This window comes from Lepeophtheirus salmonis, chromosome 4 (assembly GCF_016086655.4).
Source record: "Lepeophtheirus salmonis chromosome 4, UVic_Lsal_1.4, whole genome shotgun sequence".
In the NCBI taxonomy this organism is placed as follows: domain Eukaryota; kingdom Metazoa; phylum Arthropoda; class Copepoda; order Siphonostomatoida; family Caligidae; genus Lepeophtheirus; species Lepeophtheirus salmonis.
In genome coordinates, this window is record NC_052134.2 from 37,451,128 (window position 1) to 37,469,853 (window position 18,726).

An 18,726-nucleotide genomic window follows, 5' to 3' on the forward strand; every position below is an offset into this window, starting at 1 on the left:
AATAGACATACTTTTTTCAAGTAAACGACATTGAAAAAATTAATAATAAAAGACCTTACGTGACAAGCATGACCTTAAAATGCGTGGGAGGAATGTCTGTTATTTTTTATTTCTTCTATTAGTTATAACTAAGTGACCATGTGTATTCCCTAATAAATTTTTGCTTTTTCTGCATGCATGCATATTTGAAGCTTGTTAATGACACTTTGATTTCCGAAGGGCATATTTTCGAAAGATCAAATTCCTATTTGTTTAAAAGACCAAATGTAAGGAAGTAAACATAAATTGATGCATTAAATACAAAGCTCATAAATCAATCAAACTTTGCATTTTACAAAAAGTTTACATTTTTATGTGATATTTAAACGTAATTACCTGATTTAAATTGTTCTTTCTTTCATTCATTAAGTAATTAATAAATTTTAACAACGATGCTTTATTGTAATCGATCATATAAAACCATAACAATCAGAATATTTAACTTATGCGTATAAGTACTGTGATTACCAACTTAAATAAATTCATAGATCACTGGTATTGCATCACTGCACTTACATAAAAAATTACAATACTTGAATTGTCAGGTGTCGATATTTATACTTCTTTTTCAGCGTTTTGAACATTGATTACTTGAATTTAAACTAGAAAAAAAGTTAAGGTTTGAAGGAGGATTTTTTGTCCTGTTTCGACTCTACTTATTATCTACTCGGTTTGAGTAGACTTATTATAGTGAGTCAATTTTCAACTAAAGAAAAAATCTGTTTCGACTTCATATTTTTTTAAATCAGATTGATTTGTATTATGGAACTTCATCAACCATTTTTGAGCCTTGTGTCGTTGTTCATAAATTATAATTTAATCAATCATAATCGGGGTTGTTACAAATTGCACGATCTCACAATTACATAAGAATAATAGCTCATCAGTATTTATTTATTTTGTGCATGTTAAAAAAACAACCGAAAATCAACATGGTAACCCTGACAATTAGAAGAATGTTTTGGAGGAGTGCAGATTCGCTGTCATGACGTTTCATTGGATCAGCTACATTCAGCTGTAATTTTACTCAGAGTTCAACTAAGACTGGCAATTATAACTCCGCAACAAATCCTCAGGGTTACTCTCCGTCTTTTATGAGCATAACCAAATCTTTAATCAGGTTTTGAATGTAATTGTTCATTACACAGAAGTACAATAATAATGAAAATATATAAGGATAATAAAATTCCTTCTGCAGATTACCAAATTTCAATCAAGCGGACCAGCTAAAAAATACACACGATGAGTATTACTGCTTATGAGTCTTGATAAAGGAAAAAAAATCGCCCTAAAAGGACATGAAAAGTACGTAAATGCTTAACAAAGTACCCATTGAAAGCATTTTGTTGAATATAAATTAAGAAATGGGCATAGGTATGCGTCGCTACTTTAATTTTTGATTTTTTTTTTTCATTTTCTAATGGATCGACTCGAATTTACTCAAGTCGACACAACGCTACTTATTGAACAACTATTCCATAGGCGGTAAGAATAAGTGAATCACCAACTGACTTTGGGCCATTATTTGTTTATGGTCGTAGGAAAGTTTGTGAGCTACAATAAAGTTAACGACATGTTCGATGCATAAATTTTCATTTGACTTAGCATAAAAATGAAATAAAAGGTAATTAGATTTATATAATAACAAATAAAGCGCTTTTAGATTACTTATATCGAAAGTAGTATATTTAAATGATGATTAGTATTTTTTCAAGAAATTTTAAACTTTGGAAGAAGGAATTTAGCTATAAAAAGTGTATAACATTTTAAAGGAAAGTACAATCATGCATAATATGATACTAGTCATTTTCTTAAAATGAATCTTCGTAAAACTGAAATAATCTTCCTTTTTTTTAATATACCATTATTATTTTTTTTGCAATGACCAAAAGGGACTCTTGTCTGTATTAAGATCAGAGCCGGTTTTAGAGGGCACTTGCTCCAAGTCCCACTCTTGACTTGTAGACCCCTCTCTGGATATAATTTTGTAAAATTTAAAAATATACACTAATAAAAAATTCTATAGAACAACTGTAGAAAAAAAAAAGAAGATTGATCTTACCTAAAGAAGTCATTTAAAAAATAGAAAAATATATTTTCTAAGAAACTGTCATTAAATGAAATAATATATTGACACAATTTATTTGAAAAAACCATAGTAATGTCAAAAAGGGCTCTGCATTTTATTGACATAAAGTAATATGAAAATATTTAAAAAAAGAGATTTGCATGTTGTTCATGCTAAAACCGGCTCAGATTAGAACTTGTTTGATATTTACATATTTTTTGGATGGGATACCTATTATTTAACTGAAGAAATCTATTACCGATTAATCCGTCCTTTTGTTTTCAATTTTCAACTTTTATCAAGAAAAAAAAAGTGAGTTTTTAATTGATACTATGGAAAAAGTATGAAAAGTTAAAATATCATATTAAAAAATTGATTTAGAAAAAATAAATATTTATGTCCCTTCTCCATTAACTGAATCTCCGGTAGCTCCGAGTATAGTTCTTACATTCTTATGAAATTAAACACAATGCATGTGTTTTTTTTTATATTGCACGGGATTAAAAAAAAGAAGTTTATATAACAACAACATTTGGCTCCAGGACGACCCAATCAGGATGCAGATTTCATTTTTGAGCCCTATATACTAATTGAAAGCAATAGTGAATAATTTATTAAAACAGATACATTTAAAAAAAAGAATAGTTACAATTATTTTTCTAGATAAGCTTATAACAATGATGAGACTTAAATATATGTTTCCTTAATAGTTTTATATCGTTAAAAATAAAATATAATAAAAGATTTTTAAATATGAACATATTCATTTTTTCTACTTATTTCTATGACCAGATCATATAAACAATGTATAAAAAAATTAATTGCAAAAATGATTAAATTACGATAAAAAGTACACAAAATGATGGTCAATCAACATTTTTAACACATTCTTATTCTGATTTTTACTGTAAACAAGATAATTATTTTTTATCCTTATACATGGGAATAGATGTGTTTGTTCATTTATATAGTATATTTATAAATAATGGTGACAATTTAGCTAATTTTATCAATAGAACAAGTTTTTAAAACTATTTACTTTTACAGATGTAACTTATGTTAGCAAAGCTCTCATTCTAAAATAAAACAAAGTTTTTCTGGATGATTGAATGTTTTGGTATCTAAAAAGCCATCGTTTTGGAGTGCATCATAGAATTGCGTGAGTACTTTAAAAAAAAATAGAAATGTTAGATAGACATGGTGGCGAGACTCCAATCGACTAGTTTATCAGGATTAAGTAAAAGAAAATCTCCATTCTTGCAGAACCGACAGCATCAGAGTCATGACAGATTCTGATTTGAACGCAAAAATATTTACAGATGGTTACCAAAGCAAAATCCTTTGTGTTCGTTTCTTCCGATATGACACGGCCAGTCTTGTCTACATTAAAGCCTTAACCGGCCATGGCTAAAATTAAGCCACTTGCTATATATAAATATATTTAACCAATCCCCTGAAGAAAGATGATTTGGATTATTAATCAGCACAGTTTTTACTACAATGATCCATGCTGGCCTGTATAAATCCCATAACTACGAGCTAAAGCCCTTTCTTTAAAATCTTAAGAATACCTCTAACGAGGTCAAGGTGGACAGCATCACTATAGATACTGTATTGATGAAGGTATTTTTTTATTTATTAAGGCTCATAAACGCTTATCTACTATAATATAATATTAAAACTGGTGTATGTATGTCAGTCCGTCCTCTAATAAAAATGCATAGGATAGAGTATTTATTTCAAAAACGGAGACAAATACAGCCCTTGGATATAAAAAAAAAGTTTTTCAAAATTCTGAGTTACGTACCTAAGTTTTTCGCAAACAATTTATTTTTTTGATTTAGCAAGATCGATTCCCCGTGTCCCCGTATAGGTTATAGATTCGAAAATGAACCAAAAAAGTTAAAAATCCTAAAGACAATTACTGTATTATGGGGAAAAAGGGACAACGTATAGATTGAATACGAATTAAATAATAGAATTAGGGAGAGGATTAGCGAGTTTGTCTTAGTATGTATTAATATTCGAAATAAATTCTGTAATATGGATGACATAATATAAAATATGTAGGTAGAGGAATTTAGTTATAGATAACATAAATAAACATTTTATTTTAAAATTATTCGCCTCCCAATTTTGAAGGGTATTTATCATGCACTGATGAAGGTTTTCCTAGTATTGATGATGTTGCATTTAACAAAGAAAAAGATCAGTATAGCGGAAAGATACGATGAGTGTTAATATTCTTATTTTAACGTTTATTAATATATTTCGATCATTGGTCATGGCTATCCTCCTTATTTAAACAAACATCTTTCCTGAGGGCCACCGAAAAACACATGAAATATAAATTGATTTATCTTCAAGGACATGACATTTAAGTAAATAATTATCTCCAGTTTTATTGATTTATGATATGTATTTGCTAAATAACTAATAAGTCGATCATTAATAGAAGATTACATCACAAAAAAGTTATTAACTCGGATATTAAAGCCACTTTTTAGATTATTATCTATACCAATTGTTAAAAAATAGTTTTTTTTATCCAGATTATAAATAATAGGATCAAATATGCTTATTTGTGTATATGTTTATAGAGTTATTCTCCTACACAACGTTCAGGTAGATTATCACACAATCAAACTTGTAACAAGCAATTTATAAATAAGAACTTGTGTTAATCTCAACAAATCTGCGATTTAAAATGTTTTTTATTTGGAGGAAATAAAATGTCACGTTAATAATTTTCGTTCTTTGCAAAATGATTTTATGATGGTATTTTCACTCCTAGAAACAATACACAAATTAAATAATAAAACTTGTTGATTTCAGTTTTTAGCAAGATTGGGGCTTTAGGGATATTTGCTAATTTCAATATTTTCATAAAATATTTGGATTTGAATAATGAAATAAGAGCTTCTAATAAGATAAAATAATTAAACTTGATAGATATCTCACTAAAAAAAGGGTGGGAAATATAATAAAATAATAATATATAACATTTTAAGCGCCTAATTATATTTCATCGTTTTTTAACAATATTAAAATTTAATTATAATTCATTTATTAATTAAATGCATTAATTTTTAGTCTTGAATAATTTTGTACACATAATAAAAAGTTAAAATATTTAGTTCAACTAGCCTCATTATCTCTTTGCTTTTTTAAAAATTGTCCCCACATTCCATGCATACTTTTTTTGAAGGGCAAATGCATTACATAATATAATTTTTCTTAGAATTTTATTGAACATTGATTTTTAAATGTTTATATTTGTGTATTGTACATATTTAGTTACATGTGTTCAATGGTATAATCCCAATAAATCATATTTGCTAAGGGCTCACATTTTAGGAAGAGCCAAATTAAGATTTTGTTTCAATGAAACAATAGGGGATAAATATATTTTAAAAATTAAGACCATAATTTCTAATTATTGTTTGAAAGAGATACATTTTTTTTTGTCTATATATTGCGACAGGGATTGTTCATGAACCAGAGTTAATGCCTTTTAACAGTATTCAATTATTTTTCTCGAAAATGTATTATTCACTACTCCTCATGGATGACTTTGGTTCGATTTGCAATTTTATGCAGGGATATTATAAAGTCTTCTCTACAAATTCTTAATACAACTCACAATTAATATGTGATAAATACTAATACTTAAAAAAATCATTGTAGGGACTAGACCCTCGTGGATTCGGAATTTCATAGAATATAACAGAAAATATTATATTGCATATAAAAGTTCAATTAAAAAGCAAACAAATATAAAAATGGCCTCTCAACTGTTCATACAGGATTATATTTTACTATTTTGGGACTCAATGGAGTGGAGATAGGTGTGGACGAACCCTAAATGACGATTATTCTGATGTGGTTCACGTGAACCCAAAACGATACTCCCTCAGGGAAACACAGTTTACCAGTTAGTCATGATTTAGTACCTGAAAAGGACTGAACATTGCTTTCACAACTTAAAAAATATGAAACCAATGTTTGTTGATATAGTTTAAGTTTCATGATAATTATGAAATAAATAACTCATTCTTTCTTATTGGGTAAAATATATCATTTTCTTCACTTGTGACCACCTTCCCAAGTCGGCATTTTCAACATAAATACCATTTAATACTTATTTAACTAACTTTTTGGTTCAAAAAATTAATCAAACTAAAAGTAGTCTCCCTATGTAACATGATTTCAAATTTTACAAATTCTATAATTAAAAAATGTATGAGGGTCTAAAATTTGTATTTGCCTAATTTCTAAAAAAAATGAAAGGATTAAAAAAGTAAAATTTGCTTACATAATATTTTTATTTCATACACAGAGGAACTTGTTCTAATTTATACTACATATACATAATCCTAAAATAAAAAATTATTTCCTTAATATATGTGAAAAAATAAAATAATCTTAAATGAGGTTTTTCTGTTAAAGGAATATGATACTTTTTATTTGAGGTATCCCTGTTGTCACCTGAAGAGAAGAAGGAAAACGCGTGGTTTATTAAATAAAAAAAGGAGAGTCATCTATATATAGTATACTGTATTATATTAATGGGGCTCTGATTAATATAATTATATTATCCTGTAGAGTTTGTGACAACAAGCCATGAATTCTTTTCTAATCTTCTATAATTGCTTATAATTTTTACTTTGACAACTTTATTGAATGTTTGGCAACAACCACACAGTCTACCCGTCAAAAATATATATTGGAAAATTCACAATATTTTTTTCATAAGGGGTATACTCAGTCATACATATTTTATCCCACTGGTTTGTAAAAATAGAAGAAACAAAAAATTAAAGTGATCACCCTAACAATTCGAAGAATGTTTAATGTGGGATAAAGCGTTGAACCAAGTAGCAATACGAGGACCCACGTGATCAAAAGCTGAAAAATGTATTGGTGCACAGAAACTTTTTTTCTTCGCTAGAAGTACTATTTAGTTATTATTTGGAGATATAAGTAGAGATTATGATGTTATCTAATATCTAAGATGTTCATTCGAAGTCCGTAAGACGGACTTAGGTTATCTAGAAAATATTTTTATAATATGGAGGTTTTTTAAACCGGTAATTTATTTACTCTAGTTCAAAGATCATGATGTTTATTCTGCATTATTTTTTCATATATAGTAAATGTAAAAATAAATGTTTCATTTTAAACTATGGAGTCCAAGTCAAGTCTCGAGTCCAAATTCCCAGCTCTGACAATAATTGACCATTGTATCATCAAACATACATTTATTATTATAATAACAATAAATAAATCATAAATGTATAATTGAAAACTCCAGCCTTTTCTCTTTGTTGGGAAATTCAAAAAAGGAAATATCAAAGAATAAAATAATATCTTCTTTCCCCATAGCAATTTTAGAGTGTAAGCTAGGCGTGATTCATTTATCACTCTCTTTATTATATCCTAGCCTACGTCAGATATTATATGAAAAGCGACATCTTGCGAAAATGTGTTAAAACGCTGCACCATTGGATCTCTTCAGGCTAGCGATCGCGTTTCCCTACTTGGTTTAAAGCTTTAGGTGGAAAGTAAGTTTATTATAACAGATTTGGAAAATAATGTATTCAGACCAGATTACTAAGTAGAAAAATCCCCTTCCACTTTCTATTACATATTTTATACACCTCTAGGTATACTTCTGCCCCTTTTCTCACCCTTGTAGTCACGGAACTGGTCCTAACAGGCATTTATACATTAAATGTATCACTCTAAATAATAATTGATGCATTTTTGGAATGTATCTTAACTCATTCTTTTATAGGTTTTTTAGTATACTTATTAACTCATTACTTACGTATATGAAAGATTCTCCTTAATCAAACAGTATCATTTTTAGAAAATAATAATGAACATTAGTTCCGCCTTGTTATTTATAAATATATCAAAGTTCCAATGTTATCTCATATATCCTGGCATGAGTGTTATATTAATAACATAAATAGCCATGTATTAATGCGTAAATTTATGAACATATATATGATGTACATAAAAGTATGTATAATCTAATCTACATCAGATATTATGTGGATTGTATCATATAATTACTTTGTTTGTTAAATATTTGATGATAAGGCAAAATATACCTGTTGGACTAATGGAAAACAAAATCAAATAATTATAGAGTACATAGCATTTTATATTAATATGTTATGAGATGTTTTGTATTCAAATTTAATTAAATAAAAAAATAAAAATTGAGGAATCCTTTTTTGTACTTGGATTCATATACGAATTATTCAAATTACATTAAAATAAAAAAAATATGTAGTTAACCTTTTACCGCCTAAATTTTATCTGGCGGATTAAAAAGAAAAATTCTCATTCATGATATAATATAAATGAAAAACATAGAAAAAAACAAGACTTTGACTCCACTTGGTCACATTATTTAAAAAAAGTGAATATTTATATTTACTTTACTATACCTACGTTTAAAATTTGTGTCATTTAATACTCAAACATTGATTTTTTTATTGATTTAATCATCAACTAATGTACATAATAGCTAAGTAATAATTTATAGTTGACAACAAAAAAAAAATACAAAGTATAGAAGGCTAGCTATCATATGCTTTTTCAACTTTTTAATTTCTCTTTTTACAGTCGAGGTTAAGAATGGATAAATAACGAAGTTTATAGTCTTTTGATATCTATTATCTAGTCTTTAAACTCTGAGCAATCAAACTAAAAACTATATGTTAGCATTCAAAAGCTGAGTAAAAACAACATAAAAGTAACCTAGATAGCGTTTTATGAATAGAAAGACACCTCGTGGTCATTGTTTTTAACTAACAGCTGGTGTTGCAAGTTTTATTAATGTAAATTAGCACGTCCACAATTGTCATTTGGTTCCTATGAGCTACTTTTTATTGACAATAGATGATAAACAATACCGATCGAATGGATCAAAGTAAAAGTAACAACTGCTCTTGTCCTGCCTTACTTAAACTCAAGGCTATTTAAATGCTCATCATAACTTTACTAACAGCTAAATATTGCTTAAATAAAGCTGTAAAACATTCTAGCACATAGTCGACCTACCTTTGTTTAATAAGTTATTGTTCAATATTAAATAATTCTATTATATCCTTTGATGAGTGATTGAATAATGTGAAAGACAGCATCCTGCTTACTTCAGCGTTCCCTACAAATAAAGAATTTTAGAAAACTGAGGTGTATAAATTTTTACTCGTAATACTACTCAAACCCTAAATAAAAACTTTTGAATTCCATATTTAATTAAATTAGTATTTGATTACGAACAAACCAGTTTTTTCGTATCAAATCTGGCCTTCAATATTGTTTTAATAGGTTCCTTTATTTGCTAAGATGGAGATGTATGAAATAATCCATCTGACCTAGGAAGTATCTATCGTCGAAGTATATATACTTATTATATATCTCTTTTTGTGGGAAAGATTTTTCCTGAGTGTGTTGTCCACTGAGCTATTTCCTTCCATTGATCATTTTTAATTTGAATTTTTTTATTGTTCTGACTCTTTTGAGTCAACTTTTGAAAAATATACTTATATCAATATACTTTTCAAAAAATTTAAGTTTTTTAAAAATATGGTCTTATATTTTCTATGTGATCCTCCAATCATTAGAAAATGCAATTTAAAGTTTAAAAGCTACTATATTTCGAAGATTTTATGGTAAAAGGGAATGACTTCTTAGTTTTTCAATTGTTTTTACGTCGAAGGAATTAACTTAAATGATTAGGATTTCATTTACAAAAGAGTATTTTGTTCTAAAAGGTCTAATTCATCTACAATATCAATTTTTATTTTATTTTATTAGGAGAGAATCAATAAGAGTTTTAATGAATAATAAAATATAAAAACTTTCTGTGTTTATCTAATTACATTTAGATTATTTTACTTCCGTTTATATTTAATATATCTCATTATTTAAAATTTTGACAATTAATCTCGATAAATTTCTACTTCTAAATATAAAATTGTTATCGATTGGTTTACATCCAAAACTTTTTTTTAAATGTTTAAAATTTGTTGGTTATCTATATTTTAGGTTTTAAAGATATACAAAAAGGGTTAGAAATGCAGCACCAGTCTTATACCTACAGTAGTAATGATTAATTAATCATATCATTTTGCATAAAAAAAATGAATTTATTAAATCCAAAATTTCGAACCACACAATTAAATGCAATCGTCGGTGAGTCAATATAATTTATATTGTAATAAAATATACTATCTACTTAAATTTACACATATACTTATATGAATTGAGGCCATACATATCAAATCTTTCAAACAAAGGAAATATTTGTTTGATATTGTCATAATAGGAAATCTATTTTCCTATTATGAATATCTATGCAAACATAAAAGAATCCTGAAAACAATTGAAATTCTTATTTTTGATATATTACATATATATTTATGTATATTTAGATTTGATGGGTTTGATTGTACATTTAAATTTGATTTATTTGTAAAAAAACAAAAACAAAAAAAAACAAAAAACAGATGCCAAATTTATAATAACTTTCTCTGTTTTGATTATATAAAGTTATATAGAAAAAAAATTATTAATTAAAAATATTTAGCTTTCTTTTTATAACGAAATATTGGTAACGGGAATTCTGTCAGAACAAAGACCATTGGCGAACAAAACACATTTATATGTAGATATTACATATATAAATACCAATGGAGAAAAAATAGCAAAGGTGCAAAAGATTGAGTCTATATTCCATAGTTTTTACATAATCATTCTTTAATTAAAAGTTCCCAATCAAGTCCAATTCTATAAATTTTTATTCCATTTTATAATTAACTCCCGAGAATTTTTTTTTGTTAATTTATCAATGGTGTTATTAATTCATGTTAATATACAGTTAGATTGATTAGCATAAAAATTGCAAAATTCTATGTATATATTTTTCCAAAAAAAACTATGAATAGGAATACAAGACAAGTAGTTTAGCCTATAAAGTAGGGATATAGATGTAAGGATTTTAATTGGAGAGAGGTATAAATAACTTTTTTTTTTTTGCTTCAAAGTAATAAATGATACTTTTTATTCAATTTACACATAAAAATCAAGATTTGATCAATGTTTTGTCTCATAACTAAATCTGTAGCGTCTAAAATTTAATTTACCAAAGAGTTGCTTTGTGGATTGGTTTTTGCTGTATTTTTGGATAGGGGGTTTGTCCTGTATTTTAACTTGGAGCCAACAAAAATTCAGTACTGTATGTACTGAATTAAAATAAGCATATATTAACCCATACTCTCCTGGTGATCCCGTATAGGATCACAAAATAATTTAAAATAAAGATATGCTTTTAATCAAAATCTTATATATATATTAACTCTTTATATATAAATTATAATTGGGTGGATTATCCCCAGACAATCCAAGAAGAAATGTCTTACGCTGGGCTGAACAAAGGCAAGAAGTAAACTTTGATATATACAATCCTTCTTTCGAGTAATCTCTCAGAAGTTATTTCCCATTGGCTATATTGGGTAAGAATATAATATGGTTGACCCAGTGGGAAAAAATTCCTGGTCTCTTCTACGTATAACACCGATGTTGATCCTTTAAAATCGATGAAATATAGTGAATTTGAATTCTATCTTGATATTTGAAAATGGGTTTATCTTACAAATTTTGCAAAACATAATATAATTAATAATTGTCAATACACTCAATCAAATATTATAATTAACAAAGGAACCAAAAAAACAACAAAAGGCAATACTGTACTTTAGTCCTGAGAACATCATTTTCCTTCTTTTAGATGTGTTCCATTAGAAATACAACCAATTTCACTTCCATTTAAATTGGAAAATACTTGATTTTATGTGCATTGCAGGTCAGAGATATTTAATATATTTTCAACTTATTAATTCCACTCGCTTCAAGGATGGCGCATTCTTTATTAAAACTAATGAATTATTTAAAATATTCATTAAATTAAAAAAAAAAATTATATAAGGATTAATTTATTTTCAAAAATACTAAAAGTCTGTTTCTACATATTTGAAATATGTGTTGCCTTTGAGAGTTGCCTTTGCCATATTTCGAAATATGTTGAAAAAAATGTATGAATTTTTTTTGTCAGAAACCGTTTTACAGTCTAGTATATTTAATAATGTCAAACGGGGTTAATTTTTTAAGTAAGAAGATGGATACCACCAGTCTGTTTCAAGAATAAACAAATTCACTAGTGGGTGAAATTTTTGAACAGTATAATTGTATAGCAATGCCTACTTTAATTTTCATAACAAAATCTTTTCTGTCAATCATCATAATAAAAAATTAAAAAGCTACACGCCACCAAAAATGGGGTTCTTTCAAAAAATAAATTCAAATCATTTTCCCAACCTTTTTTCTGAATAGTAGCTCAAAGTTTCAAGACTATAGCAACCATTTTCAAAATTTTGAGTACAAATGCGAATAGAATAAGATACCTTCAACTCTTGGCTGCAAATGTTGTTATACATTGCTACTACTTAATAGGAAGTGACAGTACCTGAGCAATAGCTACAGGGAGCGAGGATCAAATTTTCGCTTACTTTAAACCTTGATAACTTGAAGACAACATTATCAAATAAAAAACTGGTTACCAAATAGGAAAGGTATTCTTGTCAGCTGACGATACGTAGTTCAGTTAGCATCATGCCGTCATCATATGAGGAGATAAAGAGCTATAAGTGGAACGAGGAGCTTTGGAGGTCCGCCATAGTCATGGCATTGGTTAATAATGGAGGTGAAATCTCCAATTCAACGATTGCTTCAACCTTAAGAGTGAATTTACGGACTGTTCAGCGTATCCGTAAGAAGCTAGAGGATACCTGGGATATTGATAACACCATAAAGAGGGTACCCAAGGAGGAGGGCGCCGACAGGATGGTCAGGGACACCGACTTTGTCGACAAGGTGAAGAAGATGGTTGAGGATGACCCTACCAGGTCCATGAAGGCCATGGCGAAGGATCTGGGCTGCCATGAGAAAGCAATAAGGGACTGTGTATCTGAAGGATTTAAGGTGCAGGAGCTATGAGATGCAGGTGGGTCAGATCTTGACCCAGAAGGCAAAGGACAACAGGCTGATGAAGTCAACAAAATTGCTCAACAAGCTCAAGCACCCAAAGCAGCCCGGGATGCTGTGGTTTTTCTCTGATGAAAAGGATTTCTGTCAAGATCAGAAGGTCAACAAGCAGAACAACAGGTGGATAGACACCTGCACCAGCCATGTGAGGAAGGTAATGAAGACCAAGTTCCCTGCAATGGCCATGGTGTTCGGGGTGGTCAGCAGTGAAGGTCATGTTATGCCTCCCCACATGTTTGAAACGGGTCTAAAGATCAATACAGAGGTCTACCTGGATGTTATGGAGAAGGTGGTTCTGCCCTGGATCCAAGGAGTGGCAGGAGACAGACCCTGGGTGTGGCAACAGGACTCAGCACCCTGCCATGTGTCCAAAATCTCCATGCAGTGGTTAACCGAGAACTGTTATGACGTCGTAACCAAGAATTTGTGGCCTCCTAACTGTCCCGACCTTAATCCTTTGGACTATTTTTTCTGGGGATATGTCGAGAGACATACCAACAGACATCTTCATAGCACCAAGGCCAGCCTGATGGACTCCATCAAGGAGGTATTCGGCAACATGGACAATGAGATGGTCAGAAGAGACTGCGGCCGGTTCAGAGGCCGTATTGAGGCTGTTATTGATGCCAACGGGGATTAAACTTTTTCAGACAGCACCTAAGAGTATGTGGTACATATCTCATTATGTGAAAAACTTTATTTAATTTATTCGTTTGGCTGCGACTAGTAGCTAAAAAAAAGGCCAATATTGTCGAATCATGGTAACATATAATAAAATAATATGATATTATCTTATGAAATAATATTATATTTTCTTATGAAATAATATGGTAAAATGAAGTAATTTAATGGGGTATAATTAAATGAGATAATATGAATATAGAAAAATAGAAAGATGAACTAGGGACCTTATAACATAATTTGGGCTTGATATTACAATTATTCAGTCCATTAATAACTGTAAAAGTCATAACCATATCCTGTAGTTTTCTCCTATTTTCAAGTGACTAGATGTAAACCAACTTCATAGGATGCATGCCTGCATACCACCTTAATAAAGCGTTTCTGTACATTTTCAAGAGATTAGGGTTCCTTTCTAAACATTGGATTCCACAAATGAGAAAGGTACTTTAAAATAGGCATACCATATGCGTCATAAAGCTGTATCGTCCTTGCGCATTGTTTTGGAAGGATATTTATGTCCCAACCCTTAATTTTTGTGAAGCGTGTGAGGGGTTCTCTTTTATAAAATTGGACAAGTATATATAAGTATATTTTAAGTATATCTTCAGGTGGTCCTCAAAGTTGTTAAGTATTTGAGTTTTTCCAATATTTAAGATAGTCCAGATATTTTTGCGATCCCTTGTATTGTTTAAATATAATTCTCAATTTATTGTAGCAGCTCCTTTCTAGTTCCTTCGCAGAAAAGCGTCAGATTGTCTACGTATAAAAGTCATATCATCAACATGTTACCTATTTTTATTTCCTTAATTCTAGGGTCAAAATGGGTTTTCTCGCTAATGTTGTTTATGTTAATTATAAATAGATTTTGAGAAAAATATCTCCTTGTTGTGCTCCACGATTGATATAAAACTTTTTTTGATACTTGATATGTCCATTTTCGAAGAGAAGTTCCTCAGTATGGCAGATATTTTTTTAATAAATCCATCTGAAAATTTGTATTTATATGGTTGCCCAATTATGAGCTTATGGGAGACAGTATCAAATGCTTTCTCAAAATCAAACATAAGTGCTGCAATTTCTTCATTTTCTGATCAGTAAATTACATCTTGGTTTGAGCAAGGTATATTTTCTAGAAGCCTTGATTTAATGAAATCTTTTTGGCTAGAGAAATGAATTACGAGAGAAGTTTAGCTATTCTATTATTTGAAATACAGTAAGTACTTTGTAGGAGGTATTTAGAAGAGAGATAGGTCTGTAATTTTTTATTTCTTCCCCTCGAACGAATTTTCTTTTGTATATGCGACAGAGATCCGGTGCTAATCAAATATGGAGCAAATCCCCTTTTAAATATATCTTTATAGACCGCGTGAAGAACAAGGGTTAGCTGGGTATTGAATATTTATAAAATTCAAAGGATAGACCCGAGGGCCCTGGAGATTTGTATTTTTTATTGTATTTCCCGATAAAGTTATTAATCTCAATTTGTGTAATTTGCTTGTCTATACCCTTAAATTTATAACCAATCTTATTGTCTCTCTCTTCCTATTTAGATCCCAAGGTGAAGGAAAGATAATCTTTTCCAATTAAATTTATTTCTCCATCCTTGTAGGATGGACGAAACCCAAAATAAGGAACCTCAGTATCCGGAACAATAGGGAGAGGAATAAACCAAAAAGGACGCAAAGGCTTTACCCATTTTTTGTAAGTAATGATGCAGGAACCAGAAAACCTTTTTGTAAAAAGAGTTAGGGATGTATCTTCCAGAGTCGCTATGCGTAATGAGAAGAAACATAAGAGAATACAGAAAACTTTAAATTACCTGTAAGGACTTCCAGGTTTGAAGATATCAAAGAAAAAAGCAAGAAAATTAGTTCAATCTCAGCATTTATCACCAATAATTATGAGAAGGTATTGACAGAAGGACTGGATGAGAAAAAAATGAGGAAAGTGAGGAAAACTAGTTTTCTTTATTAAATTTTCGATAATCGATTTTTTTAAGCAGGAATTATAGATAATTACGGATATTATGACACAATATTCGAAAAAAGAACATAGCACACACTGGAGAAGATTAAGCCCCAATGGTATGTTAGAAGATAATGGCGAAATAGTTCAAATAAGCCAAATGATATATTTTACGTAGCTAGGGACGGGTTTGGGAATCAATGCATCCGAAGACTTTGGATAACATGTAACATTCGTACTAATTTTTTTTTTTAAATTCACATAATAAAATGTAAATACTCGAATTACTTTCAGTTTGAACATATTAAAAGAGATTGCAAGAATAATATAGAACACGAAATATTATACAAAATATAAATTTAAATATTGGACCAAGACCGGAAATAATTAATGAAGATCCAACCCAACCTTTTGTTACAGAGGAAACAATACATTTTACATATGGTGTCGTCATTCTAAAGGATAATATCGATCTTTGTACATAATGTGAAGACAAAAAAAGGTATATGGATGCTCTGGAGTAGTAAAATCTGAAAATAATTTTATACAAAAATTGAATTAAATAGAGTGAGCTCTTGGTAGAGTGCAAAGTTATGGTCAACTGGACTTTTTTCCGTTGTTTACAACCCTGGCCTCTTACTGGTAATTTTTATATTCTCCCAACAATGTCTCAATAAGATCGGTCTCCATCTTTTTCCATAACCCTACATACAAACAAATAAGTCGAGCCAAAAACATTCCGGTCAAGTTCGCTGGTGGAGAGAAGAAGTAGTAATAAGCAAGAGAAAAGGCCAACTAAGCCTAAAAAATATAACAACCATAGTGGAACATGAAGAGAAAGCGGACTAAATATTAGTAAAGTTAAACATAAATGGAGAATACAAGCAATCTATTATTAAACAAAGACAAAGACTTTTAAAATAAGAAGTGCGAATGTCAATAGAATCTCAGAATAACGGAAGCAAAGAAAATTTTATAATTATCTAAGAACTCTAGATCATCCAAGCATTGTTTCTTTCTTTGATACAAGAATGATAAATGAGATAGATTACACAAATATTCCGTACAGAATATAAAATTTATTTTATAAATGCGATGTAAGGGAGTTACCCTTTTTATAGATAAAAAATTGGAGAATCGCATGACGGAAATTTAATAGAGATATCATGCGACGTTTTTGGATCCAATGCCATGATATAGGTAGTTAGTTTATGTACCATTAGGAAAGTCTTTTAACATGTTACTGAAAATAAAACCACTAAATCACTATATTATATGCAATGGAGAGAGTTTAAAAGTTATTCACAATACAATATTATCAGAATATAAATTATTAAAAGCCGATATATTACCAAAGGTAATGAATTAATTACTCAAATCATCACACATATTTAGAAATATAAAATATATTAAATGGAAATTAATCACTGACTAAAATTGACAAAATATGAACACAAATCAAGAAAAAATCTCATAAATATATGTAAAGTATATTTAAGACCTCCTACAAGTATAAAAAATGGTAGAATATATACAATAAAAACTAATGGAGGCATAGGAACTATAAATATTGATATACATATATATTAATGTCTCCCTCAATAATTAAAAAAGAAAAAAAGTTATATGGGATAGAATGCTTTGGAAAAGTATAATTGACAACGAAGATTCTGAAGAACCAACATGTTCTGAAGTAATTAACGACTTGATCAAAAATAATATAATTCCTCTGTAAGAAAAGAAAAAATGCTTTAGTAATATATAGTTTTGTTATTTGGTTATTTTAATTACAACATTATTGAGTGACCACTTTTATATTTATGTTACATGTTGTATGTTACACGAGGGTACCATTTATTAAAAAAAAAATATATATATATACTGAAGAAGATTAAATTAACATTTTTAACATAACTAATAAAGATACACTATACATAGTATAATACATTATTGCAATTTATACAAAATTCATGGTTTTAAAGAATCCATTATCGAAAATTTAATAAAGTAAACTAGTTTTCCTCACTTGTTATACTAATAGCAATTTTTGTTTTGTTTTCATTCTGCTAATAATATGTTTTACTTTCAGAAATGTTTGAGCTTCAGCTATTTTAAAAAAGTAGTCCTATAAATCACCCTTCTACACAATATATTTAAATTTAATTACTTTTGAAAGATTTTAAATTTTTAGTAGATATTCTTACTGTAAAATTAACGCAGTAGTTACATTAAATGATATAAAAAAGCTCCTTATTAACATATAACCATTTATATCTAGACCTTTTTTCTCGAACTTTTACTAAGGATGCAAACATTATCAAGATATTAGTCTTCACAAGAATATATAAACACCAGTTATTATTTAATGGCCAGACACTTTTTCAATAATTTTTTAATAACTAAGAATTGATGAAAAAGGAGTTGAACAGATCGTCGGAAATATTTATAAGAATACGTTTAAAGACCCAATAACACACACACTTATAAAAAATATGACTACATACCCTAAATATCGAGAAAAAAAAAGAAAGACATTAATGGAACTAAAGCACAAAATCAAATTATCATTCCATTTATAAGCCAAATTATTATGTAAGTACTATCAATCGCATTTCACAAGTTCCAAAATTATAATTATTCATATGTTATTGTTCTGTGTTTAGAAAAAAATGTTTCATATATATCGACACTTTTACGAGATACCAAAAATACCCTGCAATCAGATCTCCAATGTAATCTGCGCGTATGAGAAATTTGTACAAAATTAAACATATCCCGAATAAAGGGACTTCGGCCCCTTTCCATACCATTAAAAACAACCAGAAATAATTGAATGAAAATGTTTTATT